Below are 26,083 nucleotides of genomic sequence, written 5' to 3' on the forward strand. Positions count from 1 at the left end.
AAATCAACGAGACGTCGCTAAATCCATTTTCCTCGTAACTCATTATTCTAATTATATTCTAGAAACACACTTCTCTTGCGAAAACATATTCAACGAGAAAGAGAGAGAGAGAGAGGGCCGGATGTGTAGTCACTTTGTGATTCGCCGGGGCAGCGAGGGAGAAGATTCGAAGAGTGCGCGCGACTCTTTCTCGACGGAGAGATCTCTCTTGCCACGTCGCTCGGGTACGTAAAAAAGTCACCTCGTAAATTCGCGGTTCTCTAACACCTAATTTGCTGTGTCCTCTCGAGTACCGCGGCACGCAAGGGAGCGTTCCCGGCCCTGACCGGCACGCTCGGGCCCGACCGACCGCGTTGCGAGGGGGTTTCACGTGCAGAAATGCGGAGAGCCGTAAGCAATTTCGCGAGAAACGATTCGCGTCCTCTCTCCACCTCTCGCTCGCGCTAACGCCGTCGTACCCGGGACTCGTATTCGATACTGGTATTATAATCACAGGGTTCTCATCTCCGAGGCTCTCTCTCTTGAGGACGAGGCGGTCGCCCGGCGGCGGCGGGGAGGGCGGCGGCAGGCGGTCGGTCCATCGGAATGATTATCTTCACGGCGATAATTAGGCAGCGGGTCGCGAGTCGCTCGCACGGTGAAAAATAACGAGGAAATAATTGCGGCCAAACTGCGCCGAGAGAGAAGGAGAGAGAGAAGGACAGAGCGAGAGAGAAAGAGAGAGAAGGACAGAGCGAGAGAGAAAGAGAGAGAAGGACGGAGCGAGAGAGAGAGAGAGAGGAGAGAGGAGAGAGAGAGCTCATCGAGCACGCATGCGACTCTCCGAGGATCGGTTACCCTCGTCCGACGCGATCATGATCGATGTTTAATTCGTTTGCCGGGGATACGAGATCTCTAATTACCGCCGTATGGAACAATTTGATTACATTTTTAATTATACAGAAATTACGTGTTTCGTAAGATCCGTGTCAAGCTGCGCATCTCTTAACGAATTCTGGAGAAACCTGTTCCTCGCAGCAATTTAAATGCTGATATATATCGGCGATGTTGTTCAAATAAATTCTGTTTTTTAAAAGAATCTCTTTTTTTTAAATTTATTCATGAAAATATTCAATTTTTTAAATGTCTAATCGAATTTTTATTGAGAAATTCACAAGACACGAAAATGTATATTTTATGACATACTGTCAAGATTAAATATTGTATTTATAATATTTTTATAATGTGATTATTATATAAAGTAATAATGTACTATATGTCATTAAAATTATCTGAGCGGATATTTAAGTCTATTCGGGAAGAAAATTTTAAATTAGTTAAAAAGAAGTTTACTCTTTTAAGACGACGTTAAGGGAAGTGGAGCAGCGGCAGAGGGTGACGCGAAGGGTGCGCTTTGCGGGAAGAACGTCGTGTTGCGGCCGGAGAAGCGATGACGTAGAAAGAAAGACGCGATCTTGGGGTAGAAAGAAGTTAATTAAGTAATAAAAAAGTCACCAGCCTCTCGAGAACCAGCTCGGATAAGAGAAGAGACCGCGTTGTAAGGCTGGAATTAAAATAAACATCCCCTAAATGAGAGTTGCCGCAGTGCCGTCCGCCCCTGTTTAATCGGAGTCGCTAATTAATTTCTCGAGGCCCGTGAAACCGAGAGGAACAAAGACCGGGAATGAATGTCACGACCCGTGTCCCATCCCTGGCAAGGAGAATGAGAGAACAAAGTAACGGGGAGGAGGACGGGGAGGATTACGAGATCGCTACTCGGAGGGCGGAAGGTGCCGGGTATTAAGCAGCCGCGAAACCAGCCGCCGCCCGACTCTTTAATTAGCCACCCGCGTTGAAGCACCGGTATCAGGGGTGTCGAGGGCTGGCGAGCAACAGGTGAGATGCAAAGCAAGGGTTATTCCTAGCTTTGGAGCCCCTGCGAGGATCGGGGACAGTGAGTTTACCGAATCGCGAAGGATGATGCAAGGTAGTGTCTCGTTAAATTAGAAAATGCAAACGTTATAACAAATACTAAATACTAGAGACTTTGCGATTCTTTCCCAATGTTATCAGTAAAAATGTATATATTCCTATAGATAAATTGCGAAATTAATTATGACAATTATTCGATCATTAATTCACTAGTTTCTCTATTAGAAATTTTCTTGCAATCTTTGGAAATTAAATTTATGTATATTTAAAATGATATTCTTTGAATAGAATTTAATCTTTCACTTTAATATTTCAATTATATACTATAAAAAAAATATTCTTATTAATTTTCCAAATTCCAACTTCAACTTCTTCTAATTTGATTCGTAAAAATAATTTACTCGCGATTGTAAAATGCTTTTATTAGGCTAAGAAAAGTTATATTTTATAAATTGTCAACTGTTATAATCAGTTTGTCGATGAAGTGTCGGCGGTAATTAAAACCTGTTGAGTGCTCCGTGGAAGCTATAAAGTGCTGAATTTTCTAAAAGGAAGGGTTGGGAGAAGCGATGAATATTCCAGGACTGAATGTGCGTCGCGAAAGGGGTGCGGAGCTAATGAAAAGTACATTATGACTTACGAAGCCGTTCTGAAATACCGTCGCTACGTCGGTAGGTGGCCGATGAGAGACTCGGGGGTGAAGGGGAGCGAGTAGATAGGATGAGGTGGTTGGCAAGGAGGGAGTTAAATGCGATAATTTGCGTGGGAGGGCGGCCGTAGTCGCAGACGGTAAACCCTCTGCCATTTAATTACGCTTAAAACATGCATTAAATATTGTCGGAGGGTGGAAACGTCGAAAGGGTTGAACCCTTGGGCTCGTTAAATGAGCAGAGATTTTCCTTCCGTGGCCCGTTGACGCCCACGGATTTGCGTATTTGTATATCGAGCGCTCTTCCCATAACGGGAAGCCAGGCACTTGACAATGATAACAATAAATCAAGTATTACCACGAAGACTTTTAAAAATTTGTTTCATGAATGTATGCGATATATTTTTACGCATTTATTTATAATGACACGTAACTAATCGTGAATGAAAGTTAAAAGCTATGCGATACAGCAAACTTTTAACGTGTAATTTGATCTAATCACCTAAATAACGTTATTTTTTACATTTAAGCCTATTTGTAGCTATCGAGCGATACAAGCGAGATTATATCGATACTGAATGTTGATAGAAAATTTATGTCAGCTTCAACTTTCACAGCAACGCATGTATCGGGTAATAGACGGATAGATTTGTTGTCCGTGTATTGGCACTTTGGAGAGACTATGATAAATTATCCTTAATAATATTACAGATTGTAAAATGCGTACAATATCAACACACATGCGTAAGATATGTCTAACGCGCGGAAAGTCAAATTTTTGATTCTAATTTTTTGTTTGCAAAAAAAATAAGTGAAATAAAATAATTCTTTCCGAAAATACTTTTATGTAATAATAAAATTTCTCGATAACTTTTTCATCAAATTTTCCTTTCCAGATAAATCAGACTTACCGTACAGCCGCATTATCGCGTATGCAAATTAAATCGCGCCGATTAAGAAACTGCCCCTCGCGTTTTCGACACTCTGAGGATGTGTGCTCAGCGTACATATAGATAGATCTGTTGCCCGCACCCTCGCTTCGCGGGGGTGACGGCGTCCCGATGTTCTTCCAAGGCCCTTGCCGGGCTATTAATTGTCTCTGTTGATTCATTTGATCGTGCTCGGCGTTCCCAAGCGAGTCCGTGCGACGACACTTCGATACGAAGGTCTTTTACGAGCGTACAGCACCGAGCGGCAACTCCTTTCTCACCCTCCTCATCTCACAAATTTCCTCTCTCTTTCTCGATCTCCCTGTCCCCCCCTCTAATTCGCGAGAAAGCGTCTCACCCGATTAAAATTAACAGAGTGGACAGAGCTGCTAGGCAGGTGGCTTCGTTAGGTCGCTGTAAAGTGCCGTCGTCCTCGGAATTTCAAGTGCGTCGTCGTACCATGCGAATCTGATAAAAGCGCGCGATCGTGACCGTGTAAATTAATTAAAATCTAATTTAAGGCACACCGCCATCGGCAGTTTGGCGGTTAATTTACGCGCTCGTTATGATAATTAAAAGCCGAGCGTTTCGGTAAATTGGTGGTCATCGCGCGAGTTGCAGAGTCGTTTCCGAATTTTAATCGGGAATCGCGTAAAATCTAATGAATAATAACATCAAGTAAATCATCGTATGTGAATAAAAAAATTAAAGTTTGTAAATTATATTTTCTTCGAGGGCAATTGTGGGATTTTCTAAAAACTTTTGTTGTATATAATTATATTCATATGAGAAAACAAATAAGCACAGACTGCTTGCGAGTAATTAATTACACGAAAAATAATTTCGAAGCGAAAAATATCTTGTCGATATAACGACAATTCGATCCGCGTATGACGTTACGTTATCGGACGCTTCTCTCTCGCTATGAAAGAAATTACTGACAGTAATGACCAGCGGCACGGAAGCGCCGTGACTTAAACTCGTCTACTCGGGAGGGAGGCCAGATCAGAGGTTTCCAAATCAGGACAATTGAATGCATGCCGCGTATCCGCTAATAACTCATTTCCGGCGCTTAAAAATGATACATACCTCCCGGCAGAGACGCCCGGTTACATCTCGTTACCACGCTTATCAAGAACATCGTACCGTCAATATTAACGTCCTCATTAGTTTTCCGGCTGCTAAACATTATTTTTTTACCGAGTATATTTTCAAGCACGCGTCATTTTGAACTTTGTAATAAGGATATCGGTAAATTTTACAGAAAATATAGCGAGCTCTAAACAAGTATTTATCCCGTATTTATGTAACTAAGAAATATCGTCCAGTCGTAATGTATCGATCGATTGCAGAAAAATTAATCTTGATAGAAATAGAAATAGTTAAGTGCTAATATCGCTAGTGCAAATATTGTGTTTACCGCGTTCGAAGATAATTGATCAAACATTACCCATTAACGATTGATTGAGAAACCTTCGATATCAATTGATCGGCTAATAAAAGTATGTATTGTACTTGTTATTTCGCGAATTACTTCTGAGGAGAATAACTGTTATTATCAGGAAAGATTCACATGGGTATATTCCCGTATGACACACGTGCGCAACGCTCGACCTGCGTTCTAGCTACGGACCAAAGTCAGAGGCTTGGCCGTGACCTACCTCTCTTTATGACGTCTCGATGACGCTTACACGACCCAAAGAAAAAGGGAAGAATATCAGTGCGTTCAGATAAGTTATGAGAAAAATTTGATTATTTCGACAGTCGTTTCGCTATTTTTTTTTTTTGGCCAAAACATTTTGCTGAATCTGACAATGAGAACTCTTTCGAGAAGACAAGATTACACTCCGAATTAATAATACTGAATAGACTTATTGTTTATTTTTAATTTTGGCCTCCACATTGATGATTCTAAAAAATATTTGTAAAGATTTCAAAAATTTTTTAATATCATTTTTTGAATAATCATTTATTTAGGTGCTTTGAAAATGTGTGTGCGCGCGAATGATTGATATATATATAAAAATAGCTAATTCCATCGCGAAAATCTGAGAGAATTCATGATGAATTCACGATGATGATCATATCAATGTTTAATGCTATTTTCGTTGATAAAAAACGGTAGTGGCCCATCGAATCTTCACGACGTTCCTGACGAAGTCGATGACCATACTCGTTTTTCTATAGACCCTCCTTCCCTCCTGCTTCGCGATCATCATCCCCCTGCCCTTCCCACGTTAGCACGAAGAAAACGATCGGTCTGTCCAGTCGCCGCGTGGTTAGCGGCTTCGTGGCGTGGTAAAAATAAAGATAAAGCCTGAGGAATTAATTAGGACCGGGTAATCAAGAGGATATCGCTGGCGAAAGTGGAAACGCGAGGAGGCGACGACGACGACAACGGCAAAAAAAGGTGCGAAGACAGGACCCGCGTATATAAATATTCACTCCTGTTCAACACCGTTCGAACGACCCGTTTATTCACGGATTGACCAGATACAGGGGTCCTCCGCTCCCGCCTCCCCCGCGAGACTCCGAGCTGAAAAATTCGAAATGTCTCGTACGGCAACTTTTTATTTTCCTCGTCGGCGCGTTCGCCTCTTCGACGCCCCCTTCCCCCCCTTCCCTCCCCGAAGCACCGCAGCTTCTTTCAGCTTTCGACTCCTCGTGCGACACACGCTCTCTCTCTTTCTCTCGGTCGTTTCGTTTGGCCCGTAGTACGAGTCCCGATCCTCGCTGAGTAACGGCTATTCCGAGAAGTTGTTTCGATAGAGGGCTAATTTGTTCGCGTGTGGCTCTCCTCACGCTCTTCTTCGCCGGCAGTCGAATATACGAGCGCGAGATGCCTGATGTCTCTTCGAATAGCAATCTCTCTCTCTTTCTCTCTCTCTCTCTCTTTTTTCTATACACGTATCTTTATATGTGTATTCCAAGACTACAATTTTTTTATGTAACGGCTTTTTTTTTAGATCGACATTTTTCATCAGCAAGAACTCTATTCGGATATAATTTTTAAGAAAAAACTATATAATAATATCAAATAGCTTCTTATAGCTATTATATAACGTTAAATAGCAATATGACAAAAAATTATTATTTTAGATTAAATATGACAAAAAAATTATTGTTGAAAATGAATGATCGAATTATTATTATATTAAATGTGTATCTGTTACATGATGAGATGCATCTCCGACACGAGTATAGATAGGTCCAATGATTGAGATTAAATTACACCTGACAATTTTTTCAGAGAGACCTATAACGTTTCACGTGACTATTTTTATCATTCGATTTCACTAGACATTTTATCAAAAGGATGGATCATTATCTCTCGATAGAAGAGTCACGTCGTAATCCTCGTCTTTCAGCAACAATCGTGAAGAAGTGTGATAACAGCTTCGTGGGCAAGATGCCTTCTCGAGTGTCACCTCAGGAAATACTCGACGATTTCTGACAAAGTCTAGCACGAGACGAGCGCGTTTCGACGGTTGTGACGAAATATTCGCGAAAGTACGAAAGGAATGTTCGGTTCTCGTGTTTACGCCACCCCTGCATGTTGCGATGGCATATCTGCTGCGGGTTACGGGAAGAGGGGAGGGGGGGGAAGGACGACGGGCGTTTGATAACGTAGAGGTGGTTGGATAACAGGCTAGGGCGAGCCAGGGCGAATGCCAGGGAAAGGGGGATGAGAGGAAGGGGAGAAGGAAGGTAGTATCGCATGAGTTATTAAGATTCCGGCGCGCATGCTCGCGGTTCTTTCATCGATTCATAAGAATATCCTCCGCTTTCGCCCTCACCTTCTTTTCCTCCGTCGTTTCCTTTCCTTCGGGTTTCCTCGTATATATACCATTACCAACAGCACCGCCGGCACCCCTTCGACACAGGGACGTAACCAACCCTTGTTCGATGGTACCCCGGCGGCGATTTAAATATTACTTCGGTTAAAAGGAAAATAAGAGTTGTTTGCTGAAATTTTAAAGTCGTGGCGACAAAGTAAAAAGCCATGTTCGAAAAACGTTGCTAATAATTAATTTAACGTTTGTAGAATAAATTTTTCTTAGAATAAATATTTGTAGAATAATTTTTTTTCTAGAAAGCGCGAGCTTGATTTTTTTATCATAATAATTATTAAACTATTTAATTTACATCCTTTATACTACAATATTTATCTTCTCAAATTGAAGTTAACTCTACATTCTTTTTCCCAATCAAAGTTTCTTCCAAATAGAATTTTACATGTTAAATATTATATCTAATTTAATATTATAAATTTAAAAAAAAACTTTCATAAAGTTAACAAAAAATATTGCTCAAGTCGGTTCTGAGGATTTATAAATATATTGAGAATTATTCAGAATATATCAATTCTCTCTCTTTCTTCTCGAAGCATCGTTATTTGATATAACGGAGTTTTGAGTATATGTGAAGCACGCCATACTTATACGATCAGTAGGTAACAAGGGGTGTTCGATCGATCGATCCAACCGAAGAGGTGACGAATCGACGACTGAGATACCGGCGTAAACGATAATGAGCGTGGACGGTAGTTCGAGGCCGAGGTTACGCCTTCTTCAAGAACCGGTATATACCAGAGAGCTTTCCCTCTTCGTTTACATCACGTGGGCGTGGAGAAGGAAGTTCATAGTGTGCGATCTCCTTTGCGAAATCACGTAAAAAGACGTTTCGAGCGTAAACATGCTTCTTTCGCGATGCAATTTGGCAAACAAACCACGGCAAAACGACCCGAAACAATCCGAATTTAATCGACGTGATTAATCGTGCTCAAAAAAATCATATAATTATATACGATTCGCACTAATTCTGTGTTAAAATTGTTTTAAACTCTGCCAAGATTAATTAAATTTTCATATTAAAAAACGATGCTATCGGTAAAATAATTAAAAAAAAATCTTCTTCTTAAAAAGATTTTGACATGAATTGGAAATTATATATTTTTAATTAATAACATTTCGTCTCTTTTTATTTTTGTTATTGACATAATTATAACTTGTAAAGAACCGCACATCCAGCAATTACGAATGTCAAAGATTCAGAAAGTTTCTTTACAGCACTGCCGTTATAAAGGAGCGTGCACACGCACGCTTTATAACGTGAAAAAAGTGTGCGCGCATTCGTGAGGTTGCCGAAGAAGAAGAAGAAGTCTGGTATGGGCGGCCAGGGGGTGGGCGAGGAAGAGTCGGGTGGAGATTGCGAGAGAGAGAGAAAGAGGGGGGTGATCTATGCGTTTAATTAACCATAGAGACGCTCCTACCGACTCTTAGCTGCTCTTAGTTCGAGCTGACCGAGGGTGAGACGAGGGTGTTGGAATAAAAGCCGGAGCAGGACGGCAAAACGAGGGTAGGAGCGAGAAGACGGACAGGGAAAAGGGAGGAAGGAAAGGATTTCGCTATCGCCGGCGAAATTAACCCCGGAGAAAAAACTTATAATGTGTCTTTGCGGAAAAGCAGCTCGATATAGCGTGTCCGGCGTCCGGACGTGTCTGAGGGAGAACGGTACAATATCGCCGAGTGCATTTGTCGCCGGTAATTAATTTCCGGGATAATTAACGTTGGCAAGCTGACGCTTTGCCGGTGCGAATGAGGCATCATCGATCACAAACACCGTCGCGGTTTCGTCTGTTCTGAAAAAGGTGAACAGAAGCGTATTGTTCTCACACATACACACACGTACACACACGTACACATATTTTTAGCGCATCAGAGTATTCATTGTCTATACTATGGCACACTTATCTCTCGATATTCTTGAAGAATTTGCAACTTCTCTCTTTCTCCCGGAAGAGATTCCATCTATTTCCTAGGTATTTTCCTCCCACAAATATCTTACCCTTTTTCCTTTTTTCTTTGCTAATTAATTATCGCGACATCCGGTCGCTACAACACGCGAAGGCATCTCGGATCTTTCGACTAGAACGAATCTGTTGTCCCTCCACTACTACTTCCTCTATTCTACTTCATCTTCCCGCCTTCCCGTCCTCCTTTTTGGCTCTCGCTAAATATTTCGAGATATTTCGAGATCAGTGACTCTATCTCCCGCGCATTTTGTTCCGGGAAGCGGGAGGTTAATGAGACGTTAGCAGACAGTTATAAATGAACGATAAGGTTCGGGAGATCCCTTTAATAGCCAGTGTAAATTTATAACTCCCGACGAACGCGTGTACAGGTTATAGATTGATCGATTCCGTAGCAACGTTTGATCAATCGTTTGATTCTCCGCTGTACAAATAGCGCTCGCCGAGTAATTAATTCCAACACATTTGCCCAAGCGTTTTCGTTCCCGGATCAAATGTCAATCTCGTACCTCATTCAGCAACAGCGGATGCGCGTTATCTAGCCGGCATGAATTATACGAATCGTACGGTTGAGTCAGACAGAAAAATAATAGAGCGTGGAGAATATCTTTTTCTGTCGGCGCTTTAATAATCTGCTGTCCGAAACTGGTCTGGAGATTTTAATCAACATTAATTTCATGCATTAAAGAGAAAATTAAAAAAAAAATTAAACAATGATGAATAACAATAGTAATAATAGATTATTTCAAGCAAAGTTTTAAAATTTTCTCTCCCATGTGCCACTTAATTTAATAATATTATATACATGTTTTAAATCTAACAACCTAAGAATAGTTTATTTTATTTTGCTATAATTCATGAGACAAATCCCGTTTTTATTTGTAATATATAACATATATATCATGTATAATATATACCATCAAACTTAAAAAAGCATACTTTCTTAATTTTTCAATATTTGACGATATGAAATTAAACGAGCATTATTGCGTGAACCAATATTCAAATTGATATACTTTGCCGTTAAATTACCTTCTCGCTAATAATTTCATTTCGCAGCGACTGGTATAGAGTTTCATAAACAAACGCACGAGAGTGTCCGACTTACAATGTGCGGCAAAAGCGAGTGCGAACACCGTTCTTTTTCCCCGCGCGCTCCACTCCCCTATTGACGACGTGGGCCCAATCCGGCAATTATGTTCTCATTTCCGAAATTGCCAAGTGCGAAAGACGCACGAAATCGGCGGCGGTATCGGCAATGCCGAGAGAGGACGACGCAAAACGAGAATCGAGGTCCCGCCGATTATTTTGCGACCGCATCGCGAACGGCCGTGCCTATAGAGCGTACAGAGTCTCGATTCGGGCGTGACGGGGCCGGCGGGCAATTATGATAATTACCGGAATTCGTGGGGCGCAATTAGGCCAGCGAAGCGACAGAAACGCACTCGAGCACGCCTCGCGACGCGACGCGACGCGATGGCGCGCCGCCGATTTCCCTCTCTCTCTCTCTCTCTCTCTCTCTTTCTCTCTCGTCCCTTTTCCTTCTCCTTCTTTTTCTTCTTCTTTCGATTATAAAAATTAACGTGGTCACCTTAATTACACGACATTGCCACGCGGGAGGCGATTGCGTGCTTCATCATGCATATTCTCCTGATCGCACGTAAATCGAAAGATTGTTTCGTGCTTGCCCCGAAACTCTCGAGTTATCGAATTTTTCTTACATGTACATACAATAAGATGCAATGTCATATCTATCGAGCTATGTATTCTTTCACGACTATCTTCTCAAATGTGAAAATAATACGATAAAATATCGTGATTAAAGGTAAAATTAAATTTTGCCAAGATAAAAATAATTATCAAGAGTTTCATATAATTTTTTGAATAATAAGAACGGGAACTTTGGTAATTCAAAAATGATCAGGAATGCGCACTGAGAAAAATCGTTTGATTGTACCAACAAAACGTATATGGTTGAAGGCATTTTGGTTAAATCAAACAAGAATTTCTAGTTATCATGATAAAACTCGATTTTTTATAACTAGAACGTTTTAGTAGATTTTATTATAAGGATTTGGTTAGTATTTTCTGATTGAATCTATAAAATTTCTTGTTGCATTAACTTCTTTGCTTGTGGTTAGGCGGTGGTGAGCCACTCTTAACTGCTCGTATTCAATATTTGTCATGAAATGTGTATAAAGAACTAATATTAACATTAAATCCAAAGTATATTTTTTTTCTCTTACGAGCAGTAGTGCCAGAAAGAGGACGCTGATTGTGTGTTTGAGCTGCATCCTCTTCTTGCATCACTGTTTATCAGTTTAATTTCTAACAAACTGAATTTAAAATAATTTATTCAATAATCTGGATTGAATTTATGCAATAATCGTGTTGGAATTCAGAATATTAAACAGACTTTTGAGATTAGATGGAAAAAATTTTAGACGACTTGGTGCTGGTGAGTTTAGTATTATTAACCAGAAAATTTGGTAAATTGAACAGGAAGAAATTAATCAGATTCATCTGGTAATTCCTACAAGAACTCTGATTCGTCCATTTTCCAACAGACATACTGATTAAATCTACCAGACTTATAATGCAACCAAATTAATGCAACCAAATTTTTTTCTCAGTGTAATATTAGCATTAAATTCAAAATATATTTTTTTCTCTTACGAGTAGTAGTGCCAGAAAGAGGACGCTAGCTCGCTGATTGCATATGTTTGAGCTGCATCCTCTTCTTGCATCACTGTTTATCAGTTTAATTTCTAACAAACTGAATTTAAAATAATTTATTCAATAATCTGGATTGAATTTATGCAATAATCGTGTTGGAATTCAGAATATTAAACAGACTTTTGAGATTAGATGGAAAAAATTTTAGACGACTTGATGCTGGTGAGTTTAGTATTATTAACCAGAAAATTTGGTAAATTGAACAGGAAGAAATTAATCAGATTCATTTGGTAATTCCTACAAGAACTCTGATTCATCCATTTTCCAACAGACATACTGCTTGAATCTACCAGACTTCTAATTAATGCAACCAGATTTTTTTCTCAGTGCGGGATTCGTGGAAATTTACGCATTCGCGTTGTACGTATGTATATTTTGTAAACAGGAACGTGGACGCGCTCCCATGTATACAGCGCCGGAAGTGTCCCATAATAAAAGAGTGACTTCCGTCGGTGAAACAATACGGTGAGTCGGATTACCGCTGCTCGTTGTCCATCTCGCTTCAGTTCCTTCGGCTCTCTCGGCGCTTCGTTTCCTCTTTAGCTTCCTCCTCGCTTCTGTCGCGGATCACATGCCGCCAACGTTCCAGCCCGCACGCAAGCGCGTTGCTTTTATCCGCTCTGTCCGGTTAATTTGCGTCAGAAATAATTTAACGCCGGAGCTCCGCGTGTGCCCGCCCGTGTCGCCACGTCACCTCTGGCGATTTCTACGGGCACACCAGATTAATCGTCATGACGATCGTTATCGAGACGACTCTCGAGTGTGGTACGGCATTCCGGATATCGCGGATTACCATTCTCGATCCGCTGACTACGCGCATTATAAATAATTCGTCGCGACAACGGTATAATTTTCATCGTTCCTTGGCTATTTTCGCCCATTTTTTCAGACGATAAATATACAATTTAACATAATCTGCTAAAATATCGAGCGATTATAACAAATCAGGCATTTAACAATTTAATTATTCACAAATATGTAAAACCAGTAATTATCGAGCGAGTTAATGATGATGAATTTAGACATTTATGGACGAGTGTCTTTAGAATAAATAATCGAATACATTGCAAGAATTTAAAAATTTATTAATTTATATACTGCAAATTCAGGTGTTTAACAATCACATGTAGAGTATCAGAAATTTCTTTCTGAACACGAATGTCTACAGATAATTAGAATGATCAAATATGACTTGTTCCAAATATTGAAACAAATATACGAGAAATCATGTCGTAATTTGAAAAAATTAGTCGTAATTTCAATTCAATTAAAGTTTTCGCTTGAAAAATGTCCTCTTGGAAGATACTTGATGACGATTCCGAGCGTTTCGAGACCGTTAGAGAGAACTTCACCGTGATTGTTTGTTTTCCGGCTGTAATCGCGGACATCGATTTTCGCGCTTTAACTGAATTCGCGGCGGATACGCTTTGGGCGCTCGTGCGAGGCTTTCCGCGCGATTAATACGCATATGCTCATGCACCTTGTCGTGGACCTTGCTTAGGCTGAAGCTAACGCGTAATCGCTTAATACATCGGCACTGGCGACGCGACGTGGAACGTGTTTGAAATCGTCCAGATAGTTGATAGAGAGCTAAACATGTGACGAGAAAGAGAGAAAGAGAGAGGGAGGAGGGGGAAAGAAAAGGGGAAAGACTGCGAGAAGGACGTTCCGCTTTATCAGTGCAAATGGGATGCCAGCGTGTTTCCATTAATTCAAATCGCCGAGTAAAATCGTGCCGTGGAATGTCCATTAAAGTCAAGCGGAGAAGTCGTTAGCCTGTCTACGGTGATGTTGGGAGTTATCTGGCGTTTTGTTAGAAGCTACATTTTATCGATAAGAATCAGGAAACGGCAAAGAATGCAAGATTTTACATTTTGGAAACGCTTTTTGAAAAGAGGGCTTTTCTTGCGCGCGAATTAAACCGATGGTTATGTTTCTACAACACGAAGAGGAAGTTCCTTACGCTATTTTATCGATAGATATATTTACTTATGTATTACGTACCTCTCTCTATATATTTGTCTAAACTTGGAATCTTCTATTTATACATTATAAATCATACTGTGATATGAATATAAGTGAATTCAATTAATCGACAAATATTTAGATTAAGATTAAGATTAAGCGTAAACAAATCGTTATTACGAATAAATGATTGCTGTCAAAAGTTTATTACATACATCTAAATTGTCGGAGAAGCGCGCGAGTCTATGACCGGTATTCATAGTCCGTTCTTTTATTTAAGATCATCCTAAGTTCATCTTTAGATAGATATTGTATGTATTATTTTATTGGTTACAGATTATCTAAAGATGAACTTAAGATGATCTTAAATATAAGATCGGACTATGAATACCGGCCGGTATGGTATTCATAGTCTTTTTTATATTTAAGATCATCCTAAGTTCATCTTTAGATATTGTATGTATTGTTTTATTGCTTACAGATTATATGAAGATGAACTTAAGATGATCTTAAATATAAGATCGGACTATGAATACCGGCCTATGTCTTTTTGACATAGCATCGTTCGAGCGTTGGGATTAAATCGTTTGATGTAGAATATGCTGAGGCAGTAATGTGAATAGGACGGTGCGTTGAACGGATGTTCCGGTTTATCAGTGCCTACACGGCGTGCCGTCGTGTTTCCATTTATTCTGTCGCCGGACAAACTCATGTCATTGGGACGCTTGTCGAAGCCGAGAGACGACCACGTCGTTAGGCAATTTGAGGTAAGTTAACTCTTTATACAAAACCGCGACGATGTTATTGCCACCCGAGAGAGCGAATATTTTTAAACCCGGTTCGAGAGGTGACACATTTATATCGGATGAATCATCGACCGAGATGATCACGGTTCCTTTCCTAATCATCTTCAAGCGATTCTCATTTAATTCAACGAATTACCGTTATCGTGAAAACGACACGGTGTAACTTTAATTATTCAAATTATTTCGTAGTCTCGCAGGAATTTTTTTTTTATATAATATACTTGACAAGGATAATTAAAAACATGATATATATTTATTTTTTCTCTTAATATCGAAATAATAATTTAAATTAATTTCAATATTCGCAGTCAATTTGAATTAATTTCAATAAAATTTAAATGTGCTTAATAATCATATTAATACTGACTTTTATGAAGAATAATGTCTTTTGTATTGAAAACAAGTATTGCAAAATAAATTATAAAATTTAAGTTTTTCTACTCTCAAGGAATATACAACAACAACAATAATAATAATAATAATAATAAAAAATTATTATGACTATTATTGCTGAACTATCCTAAAAATTAATAATCATTCCTGAATAATTGAAAAATAAGAGATAATAAAAATTTATAAAACAAGCGTTATAATAAATACATGTATTGAGCACATAAACGCTTTTATTTCGACGTCTAAAAATAGTTTAGAATAATCACGAGAAAGTATTTCAGGAATTCTGCGAATATTTAAATATCCCGGCACTTGCGGCACAAAAGGACCGCGTTACAAATGTTAACGCGACATTAGGTGCCGTGTTTCTATTTCTTTACACTCTTCCACGCGCACGCGAACACGAAATCGGTTAATCCAAACGCACCGGAATCGTTGGGAGGAGAGAAGAGACGGAGGATGCGAAATGGCAATGCGTTCCGGTTTGTCAGCACGCGCGCATGGCATACCGCGGCTTGTTTCCATTAATTCGCGTTGCGAGAAGAAGTCAGTGCCATAGGAATGTCCCAGAGTCGTCGAGGGTTATAAAAGACGAGACGAAGCAACCTAATTTGCTACATTGTCGCGAGCCGATCCATTCGCGAAATATAGGCTGTAACTAAGTCCCCGATTCAGATCTGATAAACTAAATCCAATTAACCCTCATCACTTTTAGGATAGCGAGGCTTAATTTTTATCCGAAATCGTGAGAAAATCCTTAAAGCCGCAATCGAGTAAACGAGATGGTTTTTAGAATACTCATTCGTGTAATTTTACTTGATTTTTTTTATACTGTATATATATTTACAACTATCTTTCTAATTTTTCGATATACACCTTTTATCCTCCATTAATCTATAGAATAAAATTTCATTTAATTGTCATCAATTTTTACAAATGTCTTATGTCTGAATATATCACTTATTTCTTAAAGTTTCTTTACTAGACGGAGAATTAGTCATTTTAATCTTAAGTTATTGATATAACGGACCAGTGTGTTACACGGAATGTTATTTCATTAATGAGCAAAGATCTCGAGTATTTATGATTGCTGAAAATTTATATGCTTCAAGAAGGAATATTCCACGGCAAAAAGACAGTTATAATAACCGATTATATGCGTTTCTTCATGCATTCGTCTTACTTCTTAATGCGATAATTTGGTGCATCGGCGATAGCGCTCATGTGTGAAATCGCTTCATTTCAAATGCAATGAAATATTTATATCGTGAAAAACAAACACATAAGCAAATAGAAACAGTTTATCTATTCCATCAATAAGCGAAATAATCGCTGAACGAAATTTCTTGATTAAACTGCTTCAACATCTTCTATCGTTGAATTTAACTTAATTTCCGCGAACAGTATATCAAAATTTTTCAAGTAAATTAAATTATGTATATCGACCTGCAGGATGTATAAATAACATGGGAAAATATGTTTCCTTTCAAGTTATAGCGGCTCGTAATTCGATCGGAAATTTTCGATCGACAAAATATGTATAAATCAGCGTGATTAATATTATATTCTACGTTATTACGTTAATTAAAATTTCTATAAAGCAAGAATATATTCGATATTTTGATAGAATTTTAATATTAAAAATATAAAGTCATTTAACTTAATTCTTTGAATATTCTCTGCTGAGAATAATTAATTTAGCGTTTTCTGACACTTCCATATTTTTATGCAAATACTGTTTTATTTACTATCAAACGAATATAAAATAAAGATATTACTTTCCTCAATCCGTTAATAAGTTATATTACATTATTCAATTATTGAAGTAACCCAGAAATATATTATCAAAATTCCAAACATAGTTAAAATATCTTGCAACTGCCTAATTAATAAATCTCTAATTTTTTCCGCGCGATTCGATTCGACTTCCTGCTCCAGTATTTTTCTCTTATTTTTGAAAGGAAAGAATTTCGCACCGGGAATCGCTTAATATACCGAACATAAGCGATGGAAGATAACGATTGGCGAGATAGAGAGGTATAGAGAGGACGTACGCTTCGCTTTATCAGCGCATACGCGGCATGCCGCGGCGTGTTTCCATTAATTCGCGTCGCGGGGCGAACTCGTGCCGTTGGAATGCCCGATGCGTTGAAGCCGAGAAGAGGAGAGAGAAGTCGTTAGGCTGCGTACCGTCGCCGTCGCCGTCGGTTCGAACCGGCAACCGGTTCTCCCATCGGTGATTCGTCGTTAATTCGCCGGCGCGGAGTAAGTAATCGCGCGCGTCCCAACGACCACCTCGGGTGTGTTACACGCCTGCGTTTACATCGCGTCAACCGCCCCCTCGGCTCCCTCCCTCCCTCCTCAGAAAGCCCACTCCCGATCGGAGTTTGAACGGAAAAACGAAAACGCGGCAAAGGACGGTCTGTCGATGATGCGCGAGTGGCATCTCGATTTCAAAGTGACAGGTGGAAATACTGTTGCTCTCTCCGCTTCTTGAGAAGGCTTATAAATTATTCTTGAGCGAGACTCACGCGCGTATATTCGATTGCGAATTCGAAAAAACGAGCGAAATTAAAAAATAGTAGCTCTCATTATATTCAGGAACGTCGTGAAACTTAATCATCTACATATGTTAGTGTCAGGATTATAAAAATACCTCGGGCTTTTCCGAGACGAGATTTATGCGCGAGTTACTTATAAGTAAAATAATTTCGTAATGAATTTTTATTCATTATTTATATAGCAATATTGTTTAAAATAAATTTTATCGATAAGTGCTATAAATACTATCACTTTATGAATATCAAGAAAATACTGACTTACCGAATAAAAATACTTCGGGCTTTTTCGAGACAAGATTTATGCGCGAGTTACTTATAAGTAAAATAATTTCGTAATGAATTTTTATTCATTATTTATATAGCAATATTGTTTAAAATAAATTCTATCGATAAGTGCTATAAATACTATCACTTTATGAATATCAAGAAAGTACTAACTTACCGAATAAAAATACTTCGGGCTTTTTCGAGACAAGATTTATGCGCGAGTTACTTATAAGTAAAATAATTTCGTAATGAATTTTTATTCATTATTTATATAGCAATATTGTTTAAAATAAATTCTATCGATAAGTGCTATAAATACTATCACTTTATGAACAATAAGAAAGTAATGACTTACCGAATAAGTTCGCCAGCATAGAACTGGAAGCTCGTTCTAAAACAAACAAAAAAAGATTTGTGAGAATAAAAATTTAACACAAGTTTTATGAATAAATCTATAATCATATTGCTATGCTCTTGTTCTCTTTTTTTCTCTTGTGCAGATTGAAATGCTTTGAAAAACATACATGTACAAACGCTAAACAATACATTCAAACAAGAACATAATAATCGTGAGTTAACAATGTAAGGTTTTAAAAAATTCAGATTTAACATAAAGATAGAAAGAAATAATACCAGGAAATGATCCGAGGAAAAATAATGCGGTACAACACGATTTCACAGTGCAACACTGTTTGCACGCGAAAAAAATAGAAAAAAATTTGCTTCAAATAATAATATAAAATATTGACATTTTTTGACACCTTATAATAAAACTCGGAATAAATTGCTTCAATTTTGTCCATAATTTTCACGATCGATGAGACATTATGTCATTAAGTGGAAATAAGCGAAAAATTCTGTTCTGATTACGCAGAGTACACTTCATCAACGCGCGATCAACATATACATGATGCAGCTGAATCTGGTCCTTGTCGAGTCAATTTCTCTGTAATCTAGATCTTGTAGGTCGAGACACGAGCGTAAAGATGAAGATTATCGCGCGAACGCTCATTATACGTCTCCCCCTCTCCTCTGGGAATTTTACGATAACCCGAGGATTTAAATACACGTTCGCACTTCGCGTTTCGCGTAAGTGCCCGGATACCTAATTGTAAGCCTATTTATGCGGATGCCATCGACCGCGCACGAACATGGGCCCAAAGTTGCGCGCGAGCAAATCGCCCAGACGAGGCGAGAAAGACACTCGCATTACGTGCACGCACGCGCGCGACGTGCCAAGCCGTGTCATTATACTTTACTTTGATCGAATGCGGAAACCCTAGGATAATTTGCGCGAACGAACCGCAATTATTTAAGGGTGTGCATACGTAACGAGAGGGTGGCTCTTTTCTCTCTTTACCTTTCTGCGAGGACCTCGGTTGTTTTGTTCGAACGTTAGACGCCGATGTTTATCGATTCGCGTCGCGATCATCACATTGTCGGCGATGGAGCCGCGAACTCGCAATTTTTTCCTGAAAATTTCTACCTTCAAGTGATGAATATGCATGTCGAAACGATGCTCGTTTGTGAGCCGCCAGAAATTTTAGGACTGCTTCGCAATATTTGTCGCGATATAATTCTGAAATAATTTTGAAATCGAAGCGCGAAATTCGAGATCGCGTGTAAGAATATTTATATCAAAGTCGGGAATAGTCTCGAAGGAAGATAGAGGAGGTTGCAATGCAACAATTATTAATATAAGATCGCGGAATTTTTAACTTTAGTACAGTTTAACTGGCGAGCTCGTGCAAGTATATCGAACAAGCGATACTATCGAGGAAGGGGATGATAATGACTGTGTTGATTCGAGGGGTTAATTATGATCCCTCGTCGCTATCACTGCCATATCCCCGTTATTATGAAGGGTCTCTTGCATTAAATTTTACTACAAAAAGAGGAAAAGCTATTAGGCTATTAAGATAAAAACCGTGTTCTTCCTTACTTGGAGACTGTAATTCTTTTTCTTTTTTATTCCAGGATTTTTTTATAAAGCATGCAAGACACATTTACATATTTAAATAAAGATATATTGAAAAAAAAAACAATGTATGTATAAAGTTCTTCTTCAAGTAAAAATGTTTCTCTAAAAATTTGAAATTATTCTATTCGCATAGTACACAATAAAAAAATTAAAGTGTAAATATTTATAAGATTGTTACTAGAATGACTAGTTACTAGAATGAAAGACTGTTACTAGAATAAAAGAGCACATCTTAGATAGAAAATATAATTCTTTCCGCAATAAAACTCAATTTAATTTTCTAGTTGTTGTGCAATGTTGGTGCAATCATATTTGAAAGTTATCAAGAAAATCTACGTTAAAAAAAATATACATTACAATAATTTTGTTAATATTGTCAATAATATTAAAATGTTAATTTGAATATTAGATACGTTCAAATGAAACAGATCGATATTTTCAGGAACAATGATTTTAATCGTAACGTTTCAGTTGCATGTGCCTAATGTAATGACAATAAATGAAAAATGTATAGGTCCAATTCCATGCTACATTCCGCGTGATTTATTCCAATCTTTTCTATTCTACAGAAATACCAGTTCGCCTTATTTCGGAATCGAACGCACGTAACTATTCGAAGCTAATGCTCGCACGCGGCTCCTAATCGTCGCACGTACATTGGGGTTGGGTGTCCGTCGTCTTCGTGTGTTTACCTCGCATATACGTACCTACATAGATACAAACACATGCGCGCGCGCACAGACCCACATAAAGGCGAAACCCGTTACGTGTGTCAATGAGAGTGCAACGAAGCACTAACGCCGGGGTGGTGTCGAGGGTGGTTGGAGTGGCTCGGGGGGTGATTATGAGCGAGTAAGTGCCGCCGTCCAGTTTTTACCCCTCCCCCTCCTCCCACAACCCCGGTTGACCGTTCTACCACCATCGCGGCGGCAACCGTCTCCCCCCTCCCCCCCCGTCACTAACCCGCTGGCTCTAGTCGCGTTGGTTCTCTTGCCACCGACTCGACTAACCCCCCAACGGATCAATACGCTAAAACATTGCCACGTCGAGACGCCGCCGTGTAAAACCCGAAAGAAATACCGTCGTGGGGGCGGTGTTTTCCTTTAGCCAGAGGCCACCGCGTCTCCTCCGTCCGCGCGGCTAACGAACTTCCGGTTTTCGACCCTTTTACCGTCCGAGCCCTTTTGCCATCTTTCTCACTCTCTCTTTTTCTCTTCCTTATCGCTCGCTCTACCTTCATCTTATCGTCGTTTATATCTTTGTTTGGTTAGTAACCAAAATTTACGCAACGTGTATCTCTCATTAGGCGAGATAGAAAATCTTGCGTGAGATTTTTTCCGGAATTACAGGCCAAGTGTTTGTTTAAAGATTGGTAAATAGATTGTCAAATAGAAATCCAGTGATGGAAATGATAAAAATTGATTATATTTATATAAACATTGTATAATATAAAATTTATATAATTGGATTTTGCAGTATATGCAAAGCTTTAACTATAATAATAATAATAATAATAATAATATGTAATAATAGTTATACAAAATGGAACTGAATAAATAATAAATGAAAATTATACAACAATATGCATGGAAACATATGATTAAAACTGATTGCAACATCAAAAAATGTTTACATATAACCTTGTTTTAATAAAGTAATTATTATCTTTTATACATATAAATATTATATAAAATATAAATCATGCAATTGTCTCAATGTTTACACACACATATAAATTTAATTTTATGAAATTATTAAAACATAAGTTATTAAAACTTTCAATATATATTTTACAGTAATATAATAAAGTTTTTTATCGCGCCAGATAAAATGTTGATGAAAGGGAATTTACAAGGATCTAATTTTTCCTGAAATACGCCTTGAAAATGAAGAAAGCGTAATAAGAATCGAAAGAAAAATCGGCGTATTCGTACGATGCGTAATACGATATATTTCACCTTGGCGCAATCATAGCTCGCTCTTCGAGATAGAAAGAGCTTACTATCGATAGCAGACTTTCGAAGGGCACGAAAGACGAATGAACGGATGTCCGTGGCCTACCACAACCCACGTAAGGCAACGGATCCGCTCCCGTCCTTCGGTCCCCTCACCGATGTACGTATACACACGTTAGTGTTCCTACTCTCACGTGTTCCTACTCGCCCGATATAACGTCGGGGTTTGGACGATCGATATATCGATTGTCGTCGACAAACGACCGGCTGGTCGACGGCCACAAAGGTAAAAGAGAAAGGAGGAGATACAGATAGATAGAGGAAGAAAGGGAGAAAGCGCGAGCGGGGGAAGTAAAAGCGCTCACGGTGTTGTTCGTGTGTCTGCTCTGTGGTCACTTGTTGCCTGCTACCCCCGAGGGTTGGCCTTGTCCCTCTGTATTTGGGGAACGCTTAGTCGTTCGACAAGCCGCCGCGCGACGACCAAAGCATGCTCCGAGATCGTTCCGCCTATGGATTAGGTTCGGCGACTCTTTACGGTGAATTTCCGATCTCCCCTGTTGTTTTTCCATTTCTCGCACTTATCCAACCATGGAATTACTACTCCAACTCAAAATTTTCGAAACAATCGCTAGATTCGGATTATGGAGTTTTTGACGAGGAGCCGATTGGATAATTGACATTAATACTGGCTTATCTAATATTCGCTTTTTAACCTTTTACCCCTTAATTCTAACCTAACCCTTTAACTACGACTATCGTCAATAGAATAGATGAATAGGAATGTTCGTAAAGGATTAAAATATGTCAGATGTCAATATGTCTAGTCAGATTTCCTAAAAAAATTCTCTAATAATTCTCTAGTAATTCCCTGATGTTCTGATTATTGTTCAAAATTCCAGATAAAAGGAATATTTTAAAAATTTCCTGCAATTCTAAAATAAATGTTTTTATTATATCTATTTTCTAATATTTTCTAATATTTTTTTACTGATATAAAAGGAAACACAAACTAACTTAGGTTTTAAATACTAGCAAACTGAAGAACTGAATAGCCTTTTATTGTATATTTTGTTGAGACATTGTTAAATATATATAGAGAAAGAAGAGATAAATAAATATTTGTACATTTTTAACCATACACATAATTCGTTTGGCTCGACGACTCTGATTACAATATAAAAAACAAATTTCAATCAAAGAAAGAATCTTTTTAAAAACTCCCCCAATAAAATTTCTTAAAAATTGAAAATTTTTTTGAAAATTCGAGTCACCTATTCTGTAAACGATATTACTTTTTCAAGATAACTTAATTTTTATATGTATTTTTAATCTCACATAGAAAGCCTTAATTTCTTTGATTTTCAAAATTTTAGTTTACAATAGCTTTAATAATCTAAATCTTGAAAATTGCAAAAATGTGACAGTTTTTCGCTATGAAAAAACATTCGTTCTCTAAAAATGTATGATTCAATTATCCTTGCGAAATCGATGAAAAGTCTTAATAAGCTCTATTTGTTTTTATAATACAAAGTTTGCTTTCAAAGTAAAATATGCGGTAAAACTAGTTGACTGTTAAGAAAATTATATCCAACAATATCTCTCAGAATATAGCAATATTTTATGATAATTCTTCAAAGTCAAGATTATTTGTCGAGATTAAGTGTTCAGATATCTCACTTTATTCAGTGGCAGTTGAAAAATTAGCCAGCAACTCTAATTCATGCGCTATATTCCATGTCGTCATTTAAGTTTTCAATTACTTCCTCTGCATATTATTTCAGAATATAGAGAAAGTTTCATATATATATAAACATGCGGTGCTACACGCAAGGTACGGCTTCTCGCCTTTCTTATCTATTTCGGGATCTTCAAAACACGTTTCCGGCCATTTGCAAGATTCTCGATTGAAACTTTTTCAATGTTAAGAATAAAAAAACACACCACCGACCTTTCCAAGATACGTGGGTTTTTAGATTATCGTTATCGAAGGCATATAATACTGCAAACAATCGATAATGACGCCCTTTCGGCATCGCTATTTGTTTCGGGATCTCATAAGCTCGATCTGATGAAGGCGCAGACATAGCAAACACAGATGTTCCGGCGTAGTTAACACGAAATTTTTCTTTATCTACTATTTAAGTAGACCCAGTCTCGCTGCACCGGTACGATAATCGAGTCAACGATAAACCTGCACTCTCACAAAATCTACCTAAGGCCGGTATTCATAGTCCGTTCTTATATTTAAGATCATCCTAAGTTCATCTTTAGATATTGTATGTATTATTTTTTTGGCTACAGAGTATCTGAAAATGAAATTATCTTAAATATAAGATAAAATTATCTTAAATATAAGATCGGACTATGAATACCGGCCTAAGTCTCCATTGTCTTGGCCGGGCAACACAAGTATTTGCCGAGTTCTTTGTTAGCGTTATGCGGCGTCTACAATGAGATTTTAAGGAGACTTAAGGCGTAAGACTTAAGAAATTGATCAATCACAATCGAATATTCTCTTAATATTTGACTAGACGACGCTTTACTGATGCTATAGGCTACGATATTTTCGAATAATCTGATTATTACATATCGCGTTAAAACAACAATTTTCTTACGAAGCTGTACGTTATCGCTTCTCGAAAATATTTATGGTATTTATGGTATTTAGATTGTGATGAAATTTATGCCATCAAAATTTAAGTCCAATAATATTGATATTGATACGTTATGACTTCAAAATGAAAAAAAAAATTAGAATAGGTTGCGCAAATAATATTCGTAATGTTATGATGAAAAAAATGTCATATCATTTCAAAAAAATATAGTTCAATCTGTCAAATTGAATATCGGAATTATAATCTACGTGCAAGTTTTTCTCACAATATAGCTTTCCTCTCTATAAAATTCACTAACAATAGTAACGATAATACTGTAATCTAATCAAAACTAACTATGATTGACATAAAATATGTTTGACATCTATGTTTTCAAAACTTAACGATAAATTTCAATAATTAGTAACACTCTTGAGAACCAAAATGTTAGTAACACGGAAAGATACATATCATAAATTTGACATAAGCAGACGAAGAAACGTCTTCTTGATGTCAATGTGATCAATTATTAAGAGTTTTATTATCTGGAACTCTCTAGGAGATCTGACCTATTATTACGAATTGTATTTTACTGTTTGATTGACGTTGTATATTCGCGATCATTGTAAGTATTAACGTTCTACATGTCTTTTTTCTATTACACTAGTCGGAAATTATCTCCCATTTTATTATTTTACGGTTAAATTATAACGTTTCATAAAGTATTTCTATAAAAGCAAGGAATAATTATTTATAAATATATATTTTATAACATTTATACTCTTTTTTTAAATTTTAATTTGTAGTTAAAAATTAATGTTTTTATTAATAAATAACTTCATATAATAATATATATTTTTTTACGAACATACTCGTATCACAAATTTTATTCAAATTATTAAGTTTCTCTCGACAATACATATTGTAAGAGACATTTTACGGTAATTACTTCTGAAAAAAAATACCGTGACAGAAGCGTCATTATTTCAATCTTGTATTAATGAACAACCGATTTGCACAGTTATCTCCATTTGTGAATTTCTCGTTTTCTGTGCCCCTCTCCTCCCCTCGTCCAACGTTATACACATACGTTACATACGTACGTTATACACACTAGGTTACTTTCTATTACCGCGATACCCGCAACAAGCTCGTGAGACGTTAACGCGTGTCCACGCAACAAAAGCTTTCCGCGCGGCGTTCTCTGCAGCGCAGAAAATCGCTCTCCGCGTACGAGATCGTTAGTCTCGTTTTCCTCGAGTCCCACACACGCGGCCGCGACGGCGATCGTAGGTAGATACAAGTCAGCGGCTAATGACGGCCGAGAGAGCTCGCGATATATAACGCACGTGGGAAACATGGCATGGTTCCGTCCGGGGATTATATAATATTCAATTTTAGCATGCGTGTGCGACCCGTCTTAATCCAGCCATTACGTCTAATTGGTCGAGATTAGCTAATATCCCCGGCATATAGTGATTAGGCCGTGTCCGCGGCTCGCTTTAAATTGAACCAATTCCCCGG

At 38.1% G+C, this 26,083-nt stretch overlaps 1 protein-coding gene across 5 annotated transcripts in view; it reads right to left on the minus strand.

The window, feature by feature from the left end:
* The window catches only part of LOC105258322 (zinc finger homeobox protein 4), a 315,292-nt gene that overhangs the window by 168,155 nt on the left and 121,054 nt on the right, over positions 1-26,083 (minus strand). For all 5 annotated transcript variants that reach the window (XM_025408211.1, XM_025408210.1, XM_025408209.1 and 2 more), the window contains one exon: positions 18,385-18,420. The gene's annotated coding sequence lies outside the window, so the exon portion shown is untranslated. The remainder of the gene's footprint in view (positions 1-18,384; positions 18,421-26,083) is intronic.

This window comes from Camponotus floridanus, unplaced genomic scaffold (genome assembly GCF_003227725.1).
Source record: "Camponotus floridanus strain SB8 unplaced genomic scaffold, Cflo_v7.5 scaffold2, whole genome shotgun sequence".
In the NCBI taxonomy this organism is placed as follows: domain Eukaryota; kingdom Metazoa; phylum Arthropoda; class Insecta; order Hymenoptera; family Formicidae; genus Camponotus; species Camponotus floridanus.